The 25,424-nt window shown below is 41.5% G+C and overlaps 1 protein-coding gene across 2 annotated transcripts in view; it reads right to left on the bottom strand.

The window, feature by feature from the left end:
• The window catches only part of CD247 (CD247 molecule), an 84,276-nt gene that overhangs the window by 21,843 nt on the left and 37,009 nt on the right, over positions 1–25,424 (bottom strand). The window lies entirely within an intron of this gene.

The raw sequence follows: 25,424 nt of genomic DNA, 5'->3' as shown, positions 1-25,424 counted from the left end.
GTTCAGTGTATGAGATTATGTACCCCCATAGCGGCTGGAGGCCTGCAAAAGGATATGAAAGCCCCAAGGCAACTGGCAGTAAAGGAAGACTCTCTTTTAGCGAAAGAGGCTGAAGATGACGGTTATGAAGCAGAAAGTCCAAATTCTATTCCCTGTGGCACGTGTGTGCAGTTTAGCTGGTGACTAGGATATCTGCATATCTATGGTCAAGATCAGCAACAATGTAGTTATTTGAAGAATGCCTGACATAGACAACTATTACCCAGCAGGTCGGTCATTAGAATCCAATATTATCCCCTGCAGGGAGTCATGGCAACAAGAAGTTGTGATATAGAAATGCTGTTAAGCGTTGGTGTTTATGTCCTGGGCCCAGTCATATGACATGATTAAGGTTACCTCCCAATCCCATCTTATGGCAGGCAGCAGAACACCCTGACTCCAGTGGCACCTATTATAGTCATGACTACACCTGTTCAGAGAGAACTAAAAAGAGGAGCCAGAGCTGAGAAGTTCAGCCATGGAGCCAACAGTTCAGGTCCAAAAGTTGGAGCAGTCTTAGATCGAAGGTTCTGGTCTAGAAAAATCTGTAGAGAAAGGGCTACAGTGTAATCTAAAAAGCAGAGAAAGCTCACCTTTCCAGGAAAAAGGAGGAAGGTAACAGGTTATTTGAATTGCAGAATTAGAGGGAATTCAGAGAAGGGTGGGAAAAAAAAGTATCAAGAGTACGCAAAACTCATATGAAGAGAGATTGAAAAGTCTGGGATTGTTCACCTTAGGAAGGAGATGAATAAGGGACAAGTATATAAAATAATAAATGGTGTAGAGGAGGTAGACAGGGAGAACAGAAGTTCCCAGTCTCATAACACAATTAAATAAAAAAGGTGGCAAATTCAAAACGGATACAAGGAAATACTTTTTCACATAACATGTGATTAAACTATAGAACTTGTTGCCACAGGAAGTTGTTGAGACCAAGACTTTAGCATGATTCAAACTTGTCATTAATACAGATATCAAACATATCATGAATTATGATACTTCTGGATAAAAATTTTGGAAAGGGAATAAAACCTCATGCTCCAGAGTCTAAGCCAACCTCTAACTATTAGAGATCAGGATGAGACGCACATCTGCTACTGCGGGGTTCTTACACCTTTTTCTTTACAATCTGCTACTGGCCACTGTCAGACAGGATACTGAACTAGATGGACCTTGGATCTGATCCAGCCTGGCAATTCCCATGCACCACATATGACAGATGTTAGTCACATTGCTTAATGCATTACTGAAACACACGCTAGGGCAGTATAGGAACCTTTACAGAATAGAATGTTCTATATGCTGGCTCTCTATTCCGATTTGTTCCCCCACACAGGCCACTCACTCTAAAAAGCTCTAGTTATAGAAAAAAACATTATCTGCAAAAAACTATATAACAGCCACATCAATGTGAGGAAATCTGCCTTCTGCAGGATCAAAGTGTCCAGTAAGTTAACGGTGATGGATTTAAAGAGCTATATTCATACAGAGAGAGTTTGTGTACACGCAAACTTTTAGTCATGTTTTGACAGTTGATAATACAATTGTAAATTCTAATGTGGGCACTATACAAGAATTTATTCCAGGACACAAATGTTTGCTGCTAGTTGTGTTTAAACTGAAGGGGTTATTACACTGAGACAGATGAAATTGTCAATACATTAAAATGATTTTTCTAAACTAGGAATTGGCATTCAATTCAAAACATTTCACGTGCTTAGAAACCATACACTTACAGGGTATGTCTGCTCTTCGAGCTGGAGGAGTAATATCCAGTTTGAGGAAACACACCCATGCTAGCTTTGATGGAGCTAGCACACTAATATAGCCGTGGCAGTGTTTGCAGCAGGAGAGGCTAGCCACCCTTAATAATTGTGTAGCATCTAGAGAGGTATGTATTCAGGGTGGCTACTCTTCCACTACTTGCACTGCCACACCTACACTCTAGCTCTAAGTGTAGAAGTTAGGGAAAGAAAGTGATATATGATCCTAACACGTCTATAAATGCCTTTTAAAGGATACTCAACGTACTTTACAAATATTAATTAATATCTTCATCACCACACTCATCTGCTATTGGATTATACCCCAATTCCAAAAGGGTAAACAGAGGCAAGGTCACTTGCTCAAGGTCCCACAGTAAATCTATGGCAGAACGGAACCTGAGAGTCCCAACGCCCATTTTCTTGTTCTAATCATTCAGTGGGCCACACTTTGTTGTGCAGCCTTAGCTCAAGACGTACGCCTGGTGTATAGTGGCACAGGGCCCTTGACTTTGGGAGGCACCCTGTTTGCCAGCACGCCAGACCCTGGAAATCCCCGTTGACACATACTGGCAGGCCTCAAACCTGCCACCAGTTTCAAAGATACAAGGGCCAAACCTGCCTCCTCGGTGCTTAAATCCTCTCGGCTTCTCTTTCTAGCTGATTAAACCCTTTTGATCCTTGCCAACTCAAGAATGACAAAGAACCTGATACCTTCTTGCTTCATTGTTAAAGAGTAGGGTATATAAGAATGAATAAAACAGGTTTATAAATGGAGAATTAAGATCAAGTATATGCTGAATCCTTGGCCAAAGACAAGTCATTTCTTTCATTGTACGGTAGAACCTCAGAGTTATGAGCTGACCAGTCAACCACACCCCTCATTTGGAATCAGAAGTACGCAATCAGACAGCAGAGACACCCCCACCCTCAAAAGCAAATCAGTACAGTGCTGTGTTAATGTAAACTACAAAAAAAAAAGGTGGGGGGAAAGCAGCATTTCTCTCATGCGCAGTGAAGTTTCAAAGCTGTATTACATCAATGTTCAACTGCAAACTTTTGAAAGAACAACCGTAACATTTGGTTCAGCGTTACGAACAACCTCCATTCCCGAAGTGTTCCTAACTCAGAGATTCCACTACATTCCTTAGATCTGTAATAAGGAAAGTTCTGCTGTGAACACCTATTAGTCCTACAAGTCACTTCAATGGGACTATTTTAGATTGAAAGCGCTTCAGGGCAGAAGCCATCTTCTGTTCTATGCTTGTGCATAGCACAATGGAGCCCCAACCAAGTGCCTTTAAGGTGCTACCAAAATAAAAATGACATTATTTGTGAGTGAGGGTTTACCGAATTGGGCCTCAGGACTGACAAGCAGGAGATGAGCTGGGACAATGCGAATGACAGGCAAGGAGTGACCATAACCTAGCCTGAAAAGGCAATAGGAAAGCTGCTCATGGGGAGCCTGCTCCTACTCACCCCTCCTCCACAGGCCCCACCCACCCCCACAGCAGACAGCAAAACCCAAAGTAGCCAAGGGAGAAAGAGGGGGGCCAGGAAATGAACCTGCTGCAGAGCTGCTCAGAGCATCAGACAAGAGGTTTCCCCAGAATGTCACACAAGTAGACCAGAACCACATTATGGGAGAACCATCTATTGTTGTGTAAATTAACATACTTTCTACAGCATGTGTGGTATATGGTGAACACAGAAATATATATTTAGATATTTTGAAGTAAAAAAGGAATTAAACCCCACGCAGGCCTCTTAAATGGCTTCTCATTTTGTAACTTGGGCTCTGCGCAATCGTTATCTTTTGATAAATAGGCTTTTTTGGCTTTGATAATTCACACACCAGTAACTCATTTAACCACAGAAGCTGCAAGCTTACGCTTACCTATATATATTTTAAATGGCTTAAAAGGATGGGGATATTTTTGCTTTAAGGCATAATCACTCATCAATGGCTCACTGTGGACAAGACGACAGTGAAAGTGTCTGTGTCCATTCACTGTCATACATTAACCATACTAAGATACAAATACAATGACATGCACTGAACAGTATCCTCTCTCTCTCTCTCTCTCTCTCTCTCACACACACACACACACACACACACACACACACACACGTACACGTTTTAAAATCTGTGAAAATTCTTTAACAGAATAAGGACTTTTAATTTAATACTCCCCCTATAGGATTCTTGCCCTAAAAATCACACAGGGCTACTTCAATATTAATGATTATCTACAGTAGTGCCCATAGGTCCTGGGTACTCAGCCGTCCAGAGCACATTACATGTTCCCTCCGTGGCCAGTCCACAGAGGGATATGAGTCTGCTGCTGCTCCCAGCTAGATGAGTCCAACAATAGACAACTAACATTTTTAAAGCAAGAGGTTCTACCGTCAGGCACTAGGGATGGTCAAAATGGGGTGAGGTAACACAAGGTGTTTTCTGAACAGAGAACACAACACAATCCCTGCCCCAAGGAACTTAAATTAAAGAGAGAGAAGGTACTGTTATCTTAATATTTTAAACAAGTAAGCTATTTCCAGATTACTCCTGAAACTTGTCACAGATAGATAGTCAGCAAGTTCACCTTAGGCATCACACACAATTAAGTCTCTAGGAGGAACTTAAATGCAGAGATGGTCGGGGCTTTGTGGATGAGCTCAGGACGGGCAGCTGTCCCACACCTAAGAAAGCAGCAAGGCTGGGAATTGGGAGGTTCTGAGCTCTAATTCTGCCTCTATCACTCACTCACTGCATGGCCTTGGGTGAGTAACTGCACCTTGATGTCTCAGCTGCTCTACCAGTATAACAGGTACAATATTTACCCATTTTCCTCCCTGGGGCGTTGCGAGGATTAGCTAGGATCTATACGGTACTTTGATCATATAGGTAAATGCTCAGTGGCAGCCTAAGGACAATGCACGAGAAGCCGTCACTCAGGTGGATGAGGCTGGCACGGTAAGCAGAGCAGTGGGATGTGAGAAGACATGGAATGACACAGGGAGGATAAGCAGGAGGGACAGAGTCATGCAGGGCTTTGTAACACAAAGTTTGAACTTTACACAGTGGAACCCACCTAGTGTTTAAGATCACTAGCCAGACTTCCTCCCAGCCTAGCCTAGACCCCTGAGAAATTTCCTCCCAGCCCCCTCCCACAGACAGACTCTCCTCCCAAGTGAGGAACCCTACCCCTCCACAGCAGGTGGTCAGCTGGAAGCAGCCACTCTTTTGCTCCATTGAAGACTTACTACCACTTCCAAAGTCCCCTCTGACTCTGGAGTCCGAATACCACTGAGGCAGCCTTAATCCCCCTCTGCATTTATACCTAGGACCCTACCAAATTCACCGCCATGAAGAACACAGCACAGGCCGTGAAATCTGGTCTTCCCCTGTACAAATCTGGTCTTGTGTGTGCTTTTACCCTATGCTCTACAGATTTCATGGGGGAGACCAGCCTTTCTCAAACTGGGGGTTCTGACTCAAAAAGGAGTTGCAAGGGGGCTGCAAGGTTATTTTAGGGGGGTGGCAGTATTGCCACCCGTACTTCTGTGCTGCCGTCAGAGCTGGGTGGCCGGAGAGCATTGGCTGTTGGCCAGGTGCCCAGCTCTGAAGGCAGCGCCCCGTTAGCAGTAGCACTGAAGTAAGTGTGTCAAAACCATACCATGCCACCCTTACTTCTGCACTGCTGCCTTCAGAGCTGGGCGGCCAGAGAGTGGCGGCTGCTGATCGACAGCCCAGCTCTGAAGGCAGCCTCTGAAGGCAGCGCCATCACCAGCAGCTGCGTAGAAGTAAAGGTAGCAGTAGCGCAACCCACCCTACAGTAACCTTATCTCTCTTTCACACACACACACACACACACACACACACACCCCTCCCTCCCTTTTGGGTCAGGACAATACAATTACAACCCCATGAAATTTCAGATTTGAATAGCTGAAATCATGAAATTTTTGATTTTTAAAATCCTATGACTGTGCAATTGATCAGAATGGACCGTGAACTTGGTAGGGCCCCATTTATATCCCACAGAGCAGAAAAGTGATAGACTATTCCCAGTTCCCACAAGGGTAACCCATTGCACCTTTTTCTTAAAAAGAAAAAAAAGGAAAGAAAACAAAAAAAAAAACCCAACCCAAATACCACCACACTATTTAGTGAGAACTGAGTGAAATAGTAACTAAAGGAGAGGAAGCCTGTGGGCCTGAGAGAGAGAGAGGCCATGCTGAAGTCAAAGAAGAGCTCAGCTCTGAACGCAGCCTGCATGCTCGGTGTGGTTACAGAGAGCAGTTTCAACCCCTCTACTCAGAGCTGACAGCTGTGTCTCTTGAGCGCGAGGTTTCCTGTGCTATGTTGCAATCCCAGGGGCTTATCTCCCAGTCATCTATCTATCCGATGTACACATACACGCAGCATGCACACACCCCCGCACCTCCCCCCTACTGACGTAGAGCCAGAAACTAGCAGCCTCACAACACTTTTCACGAATGCCAGTCTCCAGCGTCTCCTAGGAACTGGTGAGCGCTAACAGAATTGAGCCCAATATTCTTGCCTCAAAACACAACCTTAGAGGTGCTATTCAGACATTTCATAACCTACATCCATCCATCCATCCATCCATCCATCCATCCTCCTAAGGGCAGAGGAGAATTGGCCAGGACACCAAGGCAAACTCCTCATGCAGAAAGTGCCATGGGATCTGACGCGTTCATCCAGGATGATGGATTTTATGGGCTTCTCTCCAAGCAACTTGGTTACCTGCCGCAGAACAACAAGAAGCTGACATGATGTTGCCAGGCTTCAATCCTGTGGTTTGAGGGATTCTAGGTGCTTCAGTCCCGAAGAGTGGGCCACCAAACCATCCCGCTCACAATCCAGCAATCAGGAGCCAACTGTTGTTCATCCTGCTCATTTGGGCCTCAACTCAGCAAAGCACATGCTTAGCTTTAAGCATGTATGTGAGTAGTAGTCACATTGGGACACTTGCGTAAGTGATTTGCTGAATCAAAGGCTTAATTAAATTAAGATGTTCAGAAACTGCAGTGATGAGCACAGTATAAGAACCTTTATACAAAAGAAATTCTGGATACATTCTGTTGGCAGTAGGAAGCTGTAGATTCCATTTTAAAGGAGCCATCTAGACAGACAATTAGACGGAGGGATCGGGATCCTATAGCCTCTTAGCACTACCCTCTGACCCAGCCTGGGTACTGCAGCGCTATACTCTGTAACTTGGATAAAGGAGTCATTGTTTCTAGACCGCCACTGCTCTGCAGTTTCATAGCAACTTCTATCCAAGGAACTCAAGTTGCTTTACAAACATGAAGGCATTAAGGCCTGCAGCACCTTTATCCCCTAAGGCTAGTATTAGGCCAATTTTACAAATAAGGAAGTCGAAGCACAGAAATTAAGTCCAACATTTTCTAACATGGTCACTATTCCGAGTTCCCATCTTCTGACACATTGGGCCCCGCTTTGACAAACACCAATTTGAGTCAACAGGAACTGCAGCTGTTCAGCACTTCAGACGCTATAAGACTGACTCTCCAGCAGCTGAGCATCAAATATTATTTATGGTGCACTCGTGCCTCTAGGAGTCCTAATCCATTGCGCTAGGTGCTGTACAAACACAGAATAAAAAGAATCCCTGTCCCAAATCCGAGGCACCCAAAATAGTGACCAACTTTGAAATTTCAGCTGAATGTGACTTGCCAATGATCACTCAGCAAGGCACTGGAAGAGGCTGGGATCAGAATCCAGATCTTTGGCCCATATACTCCACTCACTAGCCCATGCTTCCTTTCCTTTGGGAAAGGACAGGAACAACCCCAATTTCTATTTCTGACCTTAAGTGCTGAGCTGCCTTTGTGAAGAAAAAAAGTAGTTCAGGCATCAGCTACTGGCTTAGTTTATTTGCCCACTTAATATCACAGGCCACAAAAACATGGGGCTGAAGTGTACATTGCGGAGAAACCCAGGACTGAACAAACACGGGGACCAAACACCCCTCTCACCACAGGACGGGGGTGGAGGGGAATCCTCTAGGCCAGAGTTTTGGCACCTTGGTGAAGCAGCGTGAAGGAAATGAGCCAAGAAGGGAATGAACACAGGGATTGGCTACCTCACACCTCTCCAGTTAGCAAGTGCAGAATTGTTTATGGGTCTAGTAAATAATGCTAGGAGTTAGAAATGAGTAATCACAAAAGTAAACAGTTCCTGTGCAGAGCTGGAAATAAGAGTTCAGGAGGCTCCCCCAGTGTATGTTCAAGGTCTATAATGTGCAGATGTGAGCAATCACATCATTCACCACAGCTGGAGAGTTGCAGAATGTGTTTCCAGACAGAGATTTTCTAGCTCTGCCTTTTCAAGCCAGATACTTTCAAAACCAGCAAGTGAACGCATCCAAAAGCCACGGATACTGCAGCAGCAGATCTTCCCTTCCCAGGTGGTATTTCAGAGCTCAGGAGGAACTCTGTATTCGCTATTAGCTCATCACCATCCATGCACGTAACCCGCAGTGGCCAAAGTGCAGCTGGCACCCCATGGAGTTCTACAACATGGCCCGTTGTTGCTCTCATCCTTAAAATGGAGGGGCAGCCCAGACAGACAGACTGCAGGGCCCATGTTCTTTCTGAGCCAGTCAGGCTGCTTAGATAAAAATAACCCATTGCATGCTGGTCGTCTCCACATGCTACACCTCCATATGGAAGATGAAGGAAGCTACAGACAGCTCCATTTCTTGCCATTTTGTGCAACCCTCAGGCTCCTGGCAAGTCCTTGGAGTCCCAGTGTTTAGACACAATTCAGGCAGACACTTATGGGAAGGTTTCACGAGGAAAGCAATAGGTTCAAGAACAGGGGAAGAGAGCACTGTCTTTCCTCCATGGGTATGGCCACAGCTTAAAAGGTGTTATAAGAATCAGAGATCTGAGCCCTTTCTACCACAGCACAGAATAAAAACCACGGATAAAAAGGTCCAGTGCATGGTGACAGAAGCAAGTCAAGAGAGTTTCCTCCCAGCTGTCTGAGCTATTTCAAGGGGACATAGCACGCTCACAAGCATGAGAAATCACCTGCCTTCCCAATCTGAAGGGCTGTGGGGGAAAAGGAGGGGGGAGGAGGAAAGAGATGAACTTTCAACATACCCATAAAACACGGTAACCATCCTCATCTCTGAATGTCTCCTGATCCTCCGTCAGAAGCAGAGGGGAGGGAGAGTCTTGCTCATCTCTTGAAGGGGACTCCTAGCTTCATCAAAACAGTCAGTCATTCTCAGAAAAAGCAACTGCTTGCAAAACTGAGAAATGAAAGAACTCTGCACAGAGGGCTTTCCTGACACAAACCTGATTAAGGCTCCTAGTGACAGCAAATTGAGCAGTAATGCGGACAGAACCCTCCTATCCAGTGGCAATGTCGGACCCGGACATTAGCCACGTAGCCCCTTTCAGCTCTTAGAGGTGTATTAGACTAGACAGGTGTTTTTCTAGAGTGAGCACAGAACCATATTCAGAGATGGAAGAGACCTTAGAGGTCAAATCTAGTTAATGCAGGACTGTTCCCTACAGTATATTTTCTACTGCTTTGTCCAATCTATTTTAAGTGCCCCCAACTGACAGTTTCTACCACTTCCCTTGGGAAATTATTTTACAGACTAATGGAGTTTCCAGTCAGGAGCCCAAATAAAACAGATTATATAGACTGCGAAGTAGAGATTGTTTGAAGCTTTCAAGTCCCCTTGGTGAAACCAAAATCGTATTCTGTAGGAATGCCTAAAGATCTACAGCTTACAATAGAGATACTGTAGCAATTAGGACCATCACTATTGTATTATATTTTTAAAGGTTGCTTCTAGCTTGGTTACTTCTCCATTTATTGATTGGTGGGTGGTACCTTTTCGTCCCTCCTTCCCCCCCCCCACCCAAATTTAGCTCTCCCTACCAGATGTCTAATGTATCAGCCTCTCTTTTGGAGTTTACGTGTTTAAAAGCCACACCAGTACAGAGCAATACAACATATGAGAGGATGAGGTAAGGATGACAAGGACAATCAAATATATTTTTGTACACATATCCACCATTCAAGCAGGCAAATGCATAAGGCTCTTAAATAAATGACCAAGCTAGATCATGGGGGTGGGGGAGTGGGGAAAGGACAATATGTAAATAGACAGCCGCTGTCTCCATCCCCTCAGAAAAAGCCTCAGCTCAGGGAAATTTTTAGTAGCTACAAATTCTTCCAGCTGCTAGTCTAGAAGGACATTTCACACGCCACTAGAAAGGGAATTTCCCCTACATTTGCAATCAAGTCTTGACAATGAGATCATATGTCATATCCAAGAAAAAAAGCAATATTATTGCAATGATATGCAGCTAAATATGGTACTATATTTGCAGAATTGTTTTTGTCATTTTTAGAAGCTAAGATTCAATTTGTAGAACTCATCTCAACAATCAGTTGGATGATTATAAAAAAAGAAGAAGATGAATCCGTATAAGGGGTAAGGGGGAAAACTTGATAAACAGCCAACAAACTTGTAAAGCGTATAAACAAAGAAGGAAGAGAAAATATTTAATGTATAACTGGGAGTAATCAGAGGACATTAAGAAAATCAGACTAAATTTTCCCCTATCTGAAATACCATCCTGGGACAGCGAGAAAGACAAAATATGAGGAGTTGGAGAAAGGATGACACAAAAGAGTGATCAAGTGTAAATATATTATTGTGCACATATCCAGCTGCATTCAAGAAGGCAAACGCATCAGGCTCTTTTGCTGTGGAATCATCACCCAAGAGAGATGGGCATCCCACTGTTAGGCCTAAATAAAAATATAGCAAACAAAACAGGTATGCCAACCTGACTGAAGTCAGGCTAACAAAGGTTTCTGGGTCATCCCAAAGTAAAAAATACTAAAAAGCAGCATTGTCTCACAAAGCCCTGAAAAAAGAGTAAAATAAGCCAGGGGTTGCATTCCTGGCATAGTACCAGCTGTGCTGTGTTAAAAATAGTGTCTAAAAAACTAATAAAAACCCTAACATCCCACAGTTCAAATTCTAACTCTCAGGTTGAGTGATAGGCTTGTTTAAAACTCCCCTGCATTCCTAACTTTTGGTGTTTTGTTAAGATATTATTAATCTAATGCTATAAACATAAAAACTAGGCATGTGTGTATATTAAAAGTGTCTAGTTTCCAGTTGTTAAACAAAGGGGGTGGGTTGCTCAAGTAAATAATGTATAACGTAATAAAACTGTCTATATAGGCTAACACTAAGCTGTAAAGTGGGGCTGGTTCTCTCTGAAAACAAGCTGCTCGCTATTAATCCGTGCACTTGTCAATAAAAAGCTTCTAATCAAACCTTGCTGGTGTTGCCTGTTTCTCTGTGGTCAAACAACAAACTTTGCTGTCGGGGTTAAAGTCCCTAACACCACCAACATGGAATTTTAAAGTTAGACTGAACAAAACAATATATTAGAAAGATATTAAGCACCAAGCAGCTTGGGACAGGGACTATGCCTGGTACAGCACCCAGCTTGCTGCTGGTGCTTAACACAAGTGAAGAATTGCTAATAGTATAGAGAACAGTCTTGGACTGGATAACCTAACCGATATCTTCTCTCCACACCACCCTAGCCCCGCAAATCTCCATCTTGTAAAATTCAACTTCCTGATACTGCATATACCTATTCCTTGGATGGGGAATTCCATCAGCTGGATGATTTTGTAATAATGTTACCGGTGCTCAAATAGTCAAAACTGAGCACTGTCTTTGGACTGCTAACAAGGAGCCCATTTAAACACAATCTCAGCATAGCAGCCACAGAGCCCAGATGACTCTTTCATGCCTAGAGGTGATCTCATAATAGCAGAATTGAGGGACAATTGGCCACGGTATCCAAGTGGGCTTTTGGGGATGGAAAGAGAGCCTTGCTCTCATGCCTGTCGTTGAACTCGGCTCAGGCAGACACTGGCTTCCAGAGCTCGCTGGCTTAGTGAAAAAAGCACCACTCTTCTCCGCTGAGCTCAATGCCAACTCTGGAGAATATATTCCAATTCAGCACTCCAAAATCATGCAAACTAGGACGGAGGGACAGGAGGAGAAACTACAGCAGCAAGTGTTTTATAGATATGCTTTTGGGGCACTCCAGGCACCAGCGTGGAAGTAGCACACGAGCAAGAGCTACAACGTATGAACAACTTGTTGCGATGCAGTCAACGTGGATCAAAGCTGCCGCAGCTGCAGGTGCTGCTGCTGGTGAGCACTTGAAAGAACTGGTCGGGCTGCACACAAAACACACCCCATCCTGCTGGCATGAAGCCAGTTCCTCTTCTGAAATCAACTGCTTTCTACACCACTTGGGAGTGCCAAGTAAAGCCCATGCCAGAGAGCAAAGGCACATGCAGACCCTTCGTTTACCTCATGGTAGGGGGCAGAGCTGCTTGACAGTCAAAGCCATCCAAATTTGGATTAAAGTATAAAGGCACTTGTAAGATGTCTATCGTTCAAGGTTCTCAATAGACTTTACAAACATTAATGAAGGCTCACAACCCCTATGATATAGGGAAGTACCCTTACAACCACCTTACAGATGAGTCAGTAAATGGAGGTACCAAAGAGTTAAGAGACTTGCCCAAGGTCATACAGGAAGTCAGTGACAGAGCTGGGAATAGATAGCCTTAACTCCCAGTCCCCTGCTCCAACCACTAGATGAAACTGCTATCTACTAGGGAGGGAGAAGTGATAATCAAGAGAAATGGTTGGATTCATTCAGAAATGCCCCCAATTTGAGGGTGCTACCCAGAAAGCAGGTTCTGCTCACTGCCCTTGATCTGCACACCTGCAACAGTAGCATTTACATAACTCAGACACATTCCCACCTGGTTAAAATCTAATTACCAACTATCATCATCAACCATCATCGGCAGCACTTGGAGAGAGATCCCACGGATTTCTGCTGGGGAGTTCAGTGGGTTTATTTTGCATTGTATGTCATAATGCATAGTAAAAAGCGACAAAGAGTCCTGTGGCACCTTACAGACTAACAGAAGTATTGGAGCATAAGCTTTTGTGGGTGAATACCCACTTCGTTTACAGATCCAGACTAACACGACTACCCCTCTGATACTTGACGTAATGCACTGTAGGCATCGACTTCAAAGAGCTGTGACTCAAGGTGATTTTATATCTGTTCAAGTATAGATATATACTTGCAAGCTGGATTCTTTGTACGTTTATAGTGAAGGGTGTAGATGCATGAGCAACTGCACAGATGAAGCATGGTGCCAGGCAGGGAGAGAATTATAAATGTCCTGATGAGGAGGCAGCAGGCAGAAAGAAGTTTACACCAGTCATAAGGTCTGAGGCTCTGTATCTCTGTCTCAGGCAGGCAGAAGGTTAAAAGCAGGCTTTCCCATTACATTCAATCCCCTGCTGCTGACCCATTTAATGAACAGCCATTTGTGTCACTTCCCCTGCCTCTGTTCCCTTCTCATGTGGCGAAAGAGAAACGTGGCCAGAATACATGCAGCTACAGTAAATGCAGAGTAAAGAGAGAGGTTGAGTTTGAACGTTGGGGTGGGGTTTTCTTCTTATTATTATTGTTACCACCATCAGATATTTTCCCCTCAACATTCTCCCAGCATCTCATCCTCTTTAGCTGAATGTAACTTTGAACATTTAGGCATTTCATAAGCCTTGTATAAAAGGAGCCTGTGAAATCATTAAAATTTATATATTAATTAACTAACATCAATCAACACACCGTGCTTTGGAGGTCCTAAGAGTCTTTCATCTGAGTACCTCAGACTGTCTGGCAAATACTAACTAGTTAAGCCTCACAAATGTCCTTTGAGAAGACAGTGATCGCTTCACCCACCTCTGAAATTATCATTTCCGCTGGGGCTGACAGCCATCGCTACTTTGCTGTGTACAGTGCAACAGTTTGTTATATAGACTTCAATTGAAAATCAAAATGAAATATTGCTACACAAATAGAGCATTGCACCCAATTTTGGAGGACACCAACTCAGATTACAGTGTCATTTTATTTGTATCGTAATACTTTACATTTACCAAATTTTTGTGATGTACTTACTTGTACAGTATATTACCAAGGAATGCTGTATATGTGAATGTACAGACTTGGGACTTTAAATTATTGGGAGCTAGCAAATTTGCTACAAAATAATGCATTCTAGGAACATGAAAAGACCAGTGGGCAGAAACACCCACATCTCAGTTCTGCCGCTGACTTCTGTGGTGTTCACCCCTCTGTGCCTTCATTTCTTCATCCATAAAATGGGAACAATATTTAGTCACCTAACTCTCCTGGGCATTGAAGTGCTTTCAAAATACCAAGTGCTAAGAATTTTTATATGCTTAGATATTTCAGTGCTGAGTAGAGCTGGTCAGAAATATTTTGACTAGACTTTTGTTGGAAAATGCTGATGTGTCAAGACCTAAAATGTTTGTGGGAAGTGGGTTGGTTTCAAATTTCTCATTTAGAAAAAAGTAAAAAAAAAAAGTTTTTAAATTGAATTGTCTGATTTCAAAATGACTTGTTTCAAAATTGAAGTTAATTTATAGTAAATATGTTTTTAAAAGTTGAAATTGAAATGAAATATTTCAACTGACCTAAATCCATTCTTTCCAGATTTTTTGGTTTGCAAAATTTTTTGAGTGAATTTTCATCCCAATTGTTGATGGGAAAAATTTTTAAATCTCAAAAAAGTTCTCCTGGAATGAAAAAAAATCTATTTCCTGCCCAGCTCTAATGCTCTTGCTGTAGAAAAAGTTAGAGATAGAACAATATATATCTCATGGAAAAGGCAATTCTCTTAAGATTTACCAGAAGGGTCCAGATCTGTCCTTGATGTCAGACAGTGTTGGTGATAGACTTTCAGGTAAACAAGCATATCAATATGTGTACATTAAAAATTAATATTCGTTTGCATGAATTATCAACCAAATGTTGGTATTTATTGCATGTATCAATTTTTATTACTAATAAAATTAACTTATCAACATTAATGGATAGTAATAATTGTTAGACAAAAAATTGTATTAAGTGTGTTATTTATCAGTTTTTATTCATGCGTGTCACTTGTTTTGTTAGTTCATGTCTATTAACAATATGTATTAATTTATTCATCACATTTTAAAAAATGCAGTTCATACAATCAAACAATTAATGCTGAAAGTGTGCATCTATCCATAAACAAAATTACCTAAAGATTAATATGTAATGAAACTTCACAGTATTTCATAATCTGCACTGAACAAAGCATAACCTCTTCTATCTTTGAAGCCAATTATAAAAAAAGTTAAATTTTACCTAAAAACTGAACCAAAAAAAAAAATCACAATGTGGCACGTTTTCTGAAAGAACATTTGCTTTTGTACTTTTAAGACTTTTGATTCTATTTGGTCCTAACAGTGAAGCAAATTGTGTAGTAATTAAGCTGCTGTTGTGGATCCACTTAAATAAAGCCTTCCCAAAAAACACTCACTTGTCCAGTTCTGGAGTCAATTGTCTGACTTTGTCACTAGTACAATACTCAAAATGGTTGCTGACAAAAACCATTTTAATTGCACACAGCAATACTCAGCATCAAATCACCTGAAAATATTGGGCCCAATCCTGCAGCCTCTCCAGGCATGAAATTCCTATACTCTCACTGGAGTCAATTGTCACAGTTCAGGGAACTGTATCTGCATCTCTCCCTTGTGGTCCAGCCAAGAAACCCACTCTAGACTCCAGGTGCCTTGGCCGTCACTGCTCTCAGGCAGAGTCATGTGTCTCCCCCTGCTGACTGGGATTTTTCCTGTCTGCACACCGCCTTGCCTACACCAAGTTCCCAAGCAAGTCAGACTGCCATAACAGGCCTGCTTTGCTTTCTCCAAGAATCAATCTATCTATAAATAGCATAATGCCCCACAGAAGTTTCCACAAAACCCTTCCTAAGCAAGCACATTTTTTCTTAAGGTGAAAGTGTTACAGAGAAAACAAATTAAAACAATAAAAGGAACCTATGCACATGCTAATAAGCTTACCAGAGATCACCCCAATTCCATGGACTCCAACAGGTGATTGGTCATTGAAACCCCACCATGGGGTTTCTCCGTGGTTACAAGTTCACAATACTGTTAGCTCACAACAAACAGACCCAAGAATCTGAAACTCACTCCTTTATACAATTTGGGCCTTTGATTTTGGGACCCTGGGAACAGATAGTCAGCCTCTTCTCACGTTGTAGCTTCCAAGAGCTGGATTTTTGCAAAACCGGAGGGGTGGGAGGGGAGGAACATGAAACGAGGGTACTTGCATTCACCTCCCCTAGATATTTCCCAGGAAATCCACTTCTCATGTATTGTCCCAAAAGTTGATTCTTGTCTGCCACATTGGTCAATATAGCCCTTTGATCATGCAGGCCCACAATAATACTTAATCTTAGCATGGAAGACAATGGACTCGAAAGGTATCTAAACTCATTTCCTGCAGATATTGCAGGCAGTTGCCCTATCTGTCTCAAGAACTACGCACAAAAAACAGCTGCAGAACCAGGTCAAGTCAGGAAATGGAGGGCTGTAAAAAACCCAGACACAAAGATGGAAAAAGAAATTGGGGACATGTTTGTTTATAGATATTCTGGCCTCAGTCAGAAAAATATGTTCTGAGAACAAACATGTTACATTTAAAATAAAAAAATATATATATTCCTTAAGAAAAAAATACCACAATATTCTACCGTAATGATCAAACCACTGGAGCAATAGCATTAGAGGCTGATGTCATCCCATTACTGGGAATACTGTAGGGTTTTTATCTATAGCAGTTTTATTAAGGATGAATCTTCATAGCAGGAGAATCTTCTCCACACTTTCAAACTTGTTATTTTTAATACAAAAAGTCCTAAACAAAATTAACAGACTGAATTACAAGAGTATGAAAGCACAGCACAGTAAAATATGCAAAAAGCACTGTAAACCCACGATTATCTTATTGATGGAGCTCTACATATATATGGTACTTTATAGATCACTTAGAACTATAGTATCCTTTTCCCAGAAGGTCTCTCTGACCAGGTCAGACAAACGCAGTGAGGGATGACAGTCTATGCATGGGAAGGTGATTTGTTGTTCTATAGAACAACAATCTAATCTGTGGAGTATAGCATTCAAAATGTATATGTTTTTCTTTTGGACCTTTCTGGGAAATTATATTTATCTGAAAAACACTGCAGAGAGAAATTCCAGAAGCCCAGTCTTGCTTTGCTTGCATATACATATATGCATTTACCTCCTCCATAATTCCAGGAGAAACATCAGAGATACTCCCACCGTAGTCAGACTCTTCATATTGCAAAGCCTGCTCTATGGATCAATCCCCCGTCTTGAGATATTGCTTTAAAAGTACCTCTCTGAGCTTGATCTTATATTACTAATGCTGGCAAAACTCCGTCAAACCAATGGCATTTTCGCCTGCATAATCAGTACGTGTTTATGCCCAAGATAGATTCCAGTACTATTTTGTTCAACCTTTAATTTCTTAGATGATCATTTATTGCATGTCCCTGAAGTGATCACTTAAAATAAATTATATTCATGATGTATCTTTTTTCACTTTAATTCTGTGATTTTAATCCTTGTTTGTACCACTGTTAACCTGGAAAACAGATCAGTATAAGGGCTGGGGGGGGGGGGGACACATTTATTTTGTGGACTTTAAGACTGGGTCCAAGTTGATAAGGTACTAAGATGAGGTTTATTGTAGAATTTCTGTTGCTCCATATCTTTGTCTTTTTGGGTTATTTCTAGAGCCATATTTTACTCTAGAAATAGCTTACAGACAGCACCACATAACCAGAGTTTATACAATAGAGATGGGATACTTATGTATCCGAATAAACTTTCAAAATCCACGATACTGGGAAACCTCTGGGACCATGAGCTACATAATAAGGCTGGCTGGCAGCGGACTTATTTTCTACATGCAACTAAAATTGTGTTAAAGTACAAGTGTGATTCTGATAGGTCTGAATTTGTTTCATACAGCTTTTAACTACTTTTAATTCATAAAAACTACAAGCAATAAGAGCACAATTGCAAAACTATACCAGTGGCGAGTAATTAAAATGTCTATATAACAGAAAATATTCAAGCATGTACGGGATTGTTGGTGTCAATTATACTTCTGTTGAGCCTGCCGGCTGTTTCATCTCACATGAAAACCCTAGTTCTGCTATTATACATTACATTTCTTCTTTTCACTAAAGAGTCTGCTTTATTTTGTGCTAATTAAAATACATCCCACAGAATAAGCCATTTTGAAATGAATGCTGATGATTTCAAATCCACAATTTGAAAACTATTTAAAAGTTACCTTGCTTGTACAGACCCTATGATGCTCAATTCTGATCTCATCCATGCTGGGGTAAATGAGGAATAATGTTATTAGAATCTCCTTGATGAAAGGGTGATTATATTCAGGTCCATTGGATCCAAATGAAATATAAGTGAATGCAAATAAACTGCACAATTCCATTCCCATCTAAGGCCCCATCCCTGCAATCAGTTCTGTCAGAGTGGGCCTATGCAAAGCACAATTGAGCTAAAGGGGATTTGGCAAGGGCACAGGGATCCACCTGCATGGATCTAACTGCAGGATAAAGATCTAAGTCAAAACAAATTTTGCCATCAACTTCAGAAGTAGCAGGTTTGGACTCTAAGCAAATATGCATAAGCCACACAGGGAATACAAAAATACACGCAGTAGCATTTTTTAAAAAAGAAAAAGAAAAACAACAACTTTATTTTGGAATATATGTAATGTTCTGAATATTATACTAATGCCTAAAGTTCCTGGGGCCTATCTGGGACTAAGCCAAAAAAACAGTGGGCACTGCATGACAGGGTTCTGTTCATATTGCTCTGAAAAAATACTTACAGTGTGAAAGTTTGATGTGAAACATGCAGCATAAAATTAGTTATGATTAGTATTACAAGAAGCTGTTTCTTACTGGAATGTCATTGTTGAGTTTTGGAAGCTGTGAAGATTAGCAGATATTCCTGTAAAATTATTTTTCTCCCCCTCTTCTATGGGTCTTTGATATTTCTACCAATACTGCCCTGTTTTCAGATTAACGCTTCAAATCGGTTATAAAAAACAGGTCAGAGGCACCAGAGGCCAGCAATGAAGTTACTGCAGGACCTTAACTCTGAATTGCCTCACTTTTGTAAATTCCCAGTGTGCATGGTTCTAATAATTATCATTCAAAAGCTGGAACTGCATCAGCAGGGTTTATTCCTGGAGAGCAAAACCAGAGAAGGAAAAGACACAGACAGTTTAGCTCATTGCAAAGGATCAAAATTCTGCCTTTGATTGTACGACTCTCTAAACAATTTCACTGGGAATCTTACACACACACACACACACACACACACACATTTGCAGACATGTTCTGGATGTGTTAAATAATGAAACAGTTACCCTTTGGATCAATATAATCCAGGAACAACAGCTCCTATTTCAAACAAAATTATAGATTTCAGAAATCACATCAAACATCATGATTTGTGCATCCTCTCCATTGGTTTTGTGTCTAAAATGATGCAAAACTGATAAATGTCACTGTTTAACAGATTGCATATATAATTATTACACTTAACTCTGTAAAGTACTTTAAGACCCACAGAGAGGGTGACCAGATGTCCCGATATTAGGAGCTTTGTCTTATATAGAACCTATTGCCTCTCCATCCCAATTTTTCACATTTGCAGTCTGGTCACCCTACCTTCAGATAAAAAGGGCTAGAAAAGCAATTTAACGTAATGCACATCAAAATGCATTTTTATTTCATATGCAAGTATTATGCAAAATAAAGAGCTCTGCAATGGAGAAATAAAAGCAGAGGTTAATTTCCCCCAATTCTCATTGGCATACATACACATGCACATACACACACAGCCAGATGTACCTCGTTCCACTGAAACAGTTCTGCAAACCTTCCAAAGCTCTCCTTCTCTGGTAGGAGCTTCAGTCTGCTCCAGTACTCAGCCATAACACTACAATCAATGTAATACTAATAAACCTAGGGGGGGAAAAGTCAGCCAGTTGAAAGGTGAGAGGAAGCTTCTAGTCAGTTATTCGACTAGCATGTTTGGTGATGAGTGACCTAGGTTATACTGTTTTAGGACACGGTCATCACTTTGTATCAACATTCCATCCCCCTGGCCATGTCTACCACAAATAACATTTTTGCCTGTAAAAAGATCATACACACGAAGAGTAAGATAGGTTTTTACCAAGCATTGGCTAATGAATTTTAAAAAAACAGAAAAAAATATTTTACCCAGAGCTTAATAAATCCTAGACAAAAGCTCTCTCCTATGTAATATACAGCACACTCCGTTTCTCTGGACAGCTAGATAATGTGAGGTTTATATTGAGATTTATAAACCATATATCACAGCTGAAACCATGGCACTGAATACTCTGCTACAATTGAAGTTCTCAACTGGCTGCAACTTAGAAATAAACGTCTTCTAGATTGGTTGCTCCAAGATTAGAATATGTCCAGTTTCTAAGAGGTTCCATTAAATTATCAAAACCGCCTGCAGAAAAAAGCAACAGGCTGAATGAACACAATAAGATCTAGTGCAAGATTATATTTCATATACAATGGGTTTGTAATTTGAGACCTGCGTAGCTAACAAGAAAAAAAAAAAAAAAAGGATGAGATCTTATTTCAAAGTTAGTGGTGCTCTTCTTCCAGTATTCAGTGTCATTAAATTATATTTCTTCGAGCCTATATTTTAGAAATGACAAATCTAAAATTTAAAAAATTATTTTAGTAAATTAATACGATTCTACTGAAAGTCACACCTTTGCCTGTATATCAGATGAATGGAGACAATTTGTTTTTCATCAAGGTCATGTTTCACATTTGAGATTTTACTGCAAAAGTTGGGTGAATTAACTCTCTCATGACATGCTCTCTATTACAAACAGTCGAGCACTAGTAGTAGAGGAGCAGTTTAAATCTTACCGTTCATTCAATCTCCATTGCCAGGTTGTTATTAGTAGTGTTCAGAAGACCCAATGATAAACATATGGAGTCATATTCTGCTCTCATTTACACTGCTGTAAATCCAGAATAACTCCACTGACTCCAGGTTTACCTCAGCGCAACAGAGAGCAAGATTAGGTCCATGATGTCCGTAATGCTCACAGCAGATGCTTGTTACAGCAGTTTTAGTTGTTGATTGTTCAATTTCAATCCAAAGTACAAAAATAAAAAAAATATATAGATGTTTTTACATAATAGGGCAAAGATTATATTATGGAACATAAAAAATTAGGGGCAGGTAACGCCAAATCTTCAGGAATACCTGGGGTGAGAAGAAAGGTCTCTCTTTTCATTCACCTATATCTATATTGGGGTGCCGTACACCCTGAAGGCCCAATCCTGCTCCCATGAGAGTTAAGAGTTTTTCTTCTCTTATTAATTCTTATAAAAGGATGGTTGGGATTATTTGAAAACAAGAACACACAGTAATGTTTATAGATAGGAATAAAAATATATTTACACTGTTTTAACCTCAGCAATCCTCCCCAAACAACTGATGCATAAGACTTCGCGAATACTTGTCATAAGTCCTTTAGAGGAGAAATAATTTTTATACAGAGAATCTGTATCTGCAGAAAACCAGTAGCCTGAATATTTAAAATTGTTTTCTGCAACTACACAGAATGTTCAAGAAGTTCTCCTAGTCTTTTGATTTTCACTCTACTGTCAAAGGGATCTAGATAAATGAAACTCAGAGTCTGAATAATTCTGCTAACGCCAGTCAGGATATTTTAGAAAAGGGACAAAAACACAGCAGGGATTTCAACATGCAGCATAGTTTCATGCTTACGGTTTCCTGCATGTGCACTGTGCGTTGAACAGTCTCATGAGCTGGTTTAGCTAATAGGTACATTACTGTGGGAAGGTATATTACTATCTTCTGCAGATGGGAACGTCACATTTCTAATACTAATATGCGTTCAGATCTGTTACATTTCTCTGTCCTTATTGTTAATTTTTACTTTTACAAAATTACTTTCCATGCTAGCAAGCACTCATCTTTCTTTAGGTGTTACAAAGCTTTTGGAAACTCCTTCTCTTTACCCCCTCTGCTCTACCAAATTCTGTATATGCTGCACATTAGAACACAGGTCTGACCCAGGAGGGCTAATTCAGAGCTTTACACCATCACTCCTGAACAACCCAGATATTCCTTTCCTCCAGTAGGAGTCTGGGCCCTTAGTCACATGGCACCTTGGACATCTAAAGGGAAGGAGAAGCAGACAAGCCCAAAAGGGATTCTTGATCCTTGGAGGAACATATTTTCAGAACTGCAGAAGGAGAAAGAATCAAAGCTATGCTGGCACACAGCTAGCAACTGGAAGTGTTCATGAACACTGGCTGATATGTTGCCTCATCTGGATTATGCCCATAATTTCCCAAGGTTCACATACACGTACACCATCATAAAGAGGATCACTAACATGGCAGGCACTATTAGAAAGAGCTAGCAGTGTGCTTAATAAACCCAAGGAAGAACATGAACACACACCTCTGCTGCCTACCATGAGAAAGCTTGCTCCCAGGGATTAAAAGTTGTATGCTATGACACATGGTGTGTGTACCTGCCAGCAGCCACAGAGGCAACAATGTCAGGTGTTATCTCTAGCTATACCCTGCCCATTGTCCTTCTGTTAAATTGACCCCTGAACTCTGCTTCCATGAGTGCTGGAATTCCTGAAGGTGGCAAAATGATACCAGTTTGGCATTTCACCTCATTGGCCTGCTACTATGCACCAATCCAGCTTTGGAAAATTCTCCCTCATTTCCATCTGAGAAAAACTTTTCCTAGCATGCCCCCTTAAGGCAGTGTCAGTCTAACCCTGCTTTTTATGAATGCCTTCAGGAAATGGCTTCTCCACAAATTGCATGCTAATACTCCCCACCAGGCAGGCAGTGCAGCCAGCAGAGAACCCTAGGCTCCAGGAGCTCTGCTAGGCTCTCCGAACACATTTGCAGCTGCACTCCACTTGGTTCTTGTGCACAAACTGGATTCTTTCATAAATCCATACCTCCTGACCTCTGAATGAGGTTGGAAGGAAGAAAGGGGACCAAAGACAGGAATATTTTAAATGCCAGTAAGGTCAAGAACTTTCCTGATCCATTTTTTCAGCCTCTCTTCTTTCTTTCTTGCTCAAGGCCAGCTGATTCATGACACTTCTGCAACCCAGTTGCGAAGATGGTTCTCAATCCCATTGGGGAAACCAACAGCTCTGACCTCTGAGATTTGTTCCCATTTTCTGGCAGACAGAGAACTGTGAGCTTCTGTAGCAACCAACCACAAAAATCACAATGTCCATAACCGCCAGGTCCTTTTAATTGAGTTCCCTGCAGCAGTATAGAAGATGTGAGATATGCTCATTGTCCCCTCACTAGCACCCCCCCAGCCACTCTGAAACCTCAAAGTGAGTCACTACGCTTTCCTTAAAGACAGATGTTAATCTACCCCCCAAACCTACCCGCCCTAGCAAACACACATCTGAGAAGTTTGTTAGCAAAGACAGGCAACACCAAGCTTATCTGAGGAAGGACACAAAGTAGCTGAGAGCTGCAATACCTGAGCTAGAAATTGTTACCTCAGAAAAAACTAAATATAGAATGGGTCTTTATTTAGGCCCAAATGTTATTTGGGTGGTTTTTAGTTCTTCGGTCCTTTTTTAAAAATAGGAGATAATATAACCAAGAGTTCCACTAACGCATGGCCATGTCTACATGGTTTTTCTTGCAGCTCAGTCATTGACATCCTCCTGTGCATTTGGGGCTTTGTGGATTTCAAAGTGAGTTGTCTGGGTGCAGCATATGTCCCCAGGAAAGCCATGTAATATCTGACAGATTCCCCCCATGGAAGTTAATGCTGCAAGAAGCAGCAGTAACTTCTGATCTATGGCTTCTCACTCTCTGGGGGAGAGGAGAAAGAGCACAGTCTCCTGACTAAAATAAATATGGTCAGAGCCACTATTCTTAATCCTGCCTCAGCATGGAATGGGCTAGATGACCTGGAGGTTCCTTCTACCCCTACATTTCTATGAGTCTGTACTGCCAAAGGGGATCACGGAGCACGGTACGTTTCAGAGGGGCTGGCAGTTGGACCTGGAATTCTGGTGGCGCATCTGGCTCCTTTGCAACTCCAGAAGCAGCATCTGCTGCCCCTTCCACACCAGCCTGAGCTAAAACTCTCAAACCTCAGTGTGGTCCAGCTATTAGCAAGAAACAGAAAACCACACTTATACAGTGAGTTACACAGCCATTTCTGGAGTAGAATACGACAGCTGCCTAACTACACAAAGCAAGATTGGCCAGCCTTGGGTGCCTGTTCAGTTTGGCACAGGAAGTGAAGAATTTTGTATCATTTGAAGATGCTGGGTTCACTTAGGGAGGCAGAATATAGTTAGTTACTTTTGTGAGAATTTGGCCAGGATACCAGAGCTGAGGAGAAATGAAGCAGCCAGAAGGGAATTGAAACTATACAACTTCACATCAGTTCAGTCGGATTACTGGTACAGAGACTATATTTCTCCTTACATACACACAGTAGTGATAAGGGACCTTCCGAATGTTTATGCGATGTTTTTTCCATATCTAAAGAGCAATCACGTGTTTTCAGTCAGAATGACTTCTATTGTAGATTTAGGGAAAACAACAAGTAAAGTTTCCACGACAAAGAGCAGGAGAGAGCACTGTTTGTGTGCTTTGTAACATGCTGCATCAGCTCTGCCTGACACAACAGCCACTGCCTCTGCAAAGCCGCAGACTCTTGGAAATTTAAAGATGCAGGACAGAAAAACATCGTTTTCCAGTTACATAGCTATATGCACCACAGTTCAGACATTGTTTGAATAAGCATCCGAAAGTTCAGATTCATATCCCGATAGCTTAGTCAGGAGAGATCATACTTTACTGAAAGAATTCTGGTATTTCCCAATTTTAGTCAACTGGGAAATACAAGACATATTTTATTCTCATAATATTTTGGGGCTTCTTGAGTTAGTTTGCAAGTAAAAATGCATTACAACAAAAGTTCTGTGAACTTTTTCAAACTTCAGAAAGAGTTCACTTTGGACAAAAGTTCAATGGGTTCTTATTTAATCTAAACCACGTCATCCTCACTGCGGGGGAAGGGATAGCTCAGTGGTTTGAGTATTGGCCTACTAAACCCAGGATTGTGAATTCAATCTTTGAGGGGGCTATTTAGGGAACTGGCGTAACAAAAGACAGTCTGGGGATTGGTCCTGCTTTGAGCAGGTGGTTGGACTAGATGATCTCCTGAGGTCATTCCAACCCTGATATTCTATGATCCTATCCTGAGAGATGGGAGAACCAGTTAGAATGAAGTAAGGCTATATCAAGCCTTCACTGAACATCTGTAGTTCAAAAATATTCAGTTCATTTTCTCCCTTCCCCATTACTTCCCATTTTTAATGTTGCTTCTGTGTGTCCTGCTTCTGGGACCAGCAGAGACAGGCAGAAATGCCATTGTCATCATG

Source organism: Mauremys mutica, chromosome 1 (genome assembly GCF_020497125.1).
Source record: "Mauremys mutica isolate MM-2020 ecotype Southern chromosome 1, ASM2049712v1, whole genome shotgun sequence".
Lineage (NCBI taxonomy): Eukaryota > Metazoa > Chordata > Testudines > Geoemydidae > Mauremys > Mauremys mutica.
Note: the sequence above shows the minus strand (reverse complement) of the source record. Positions and strands in the feature narration are given on the sequence as shown.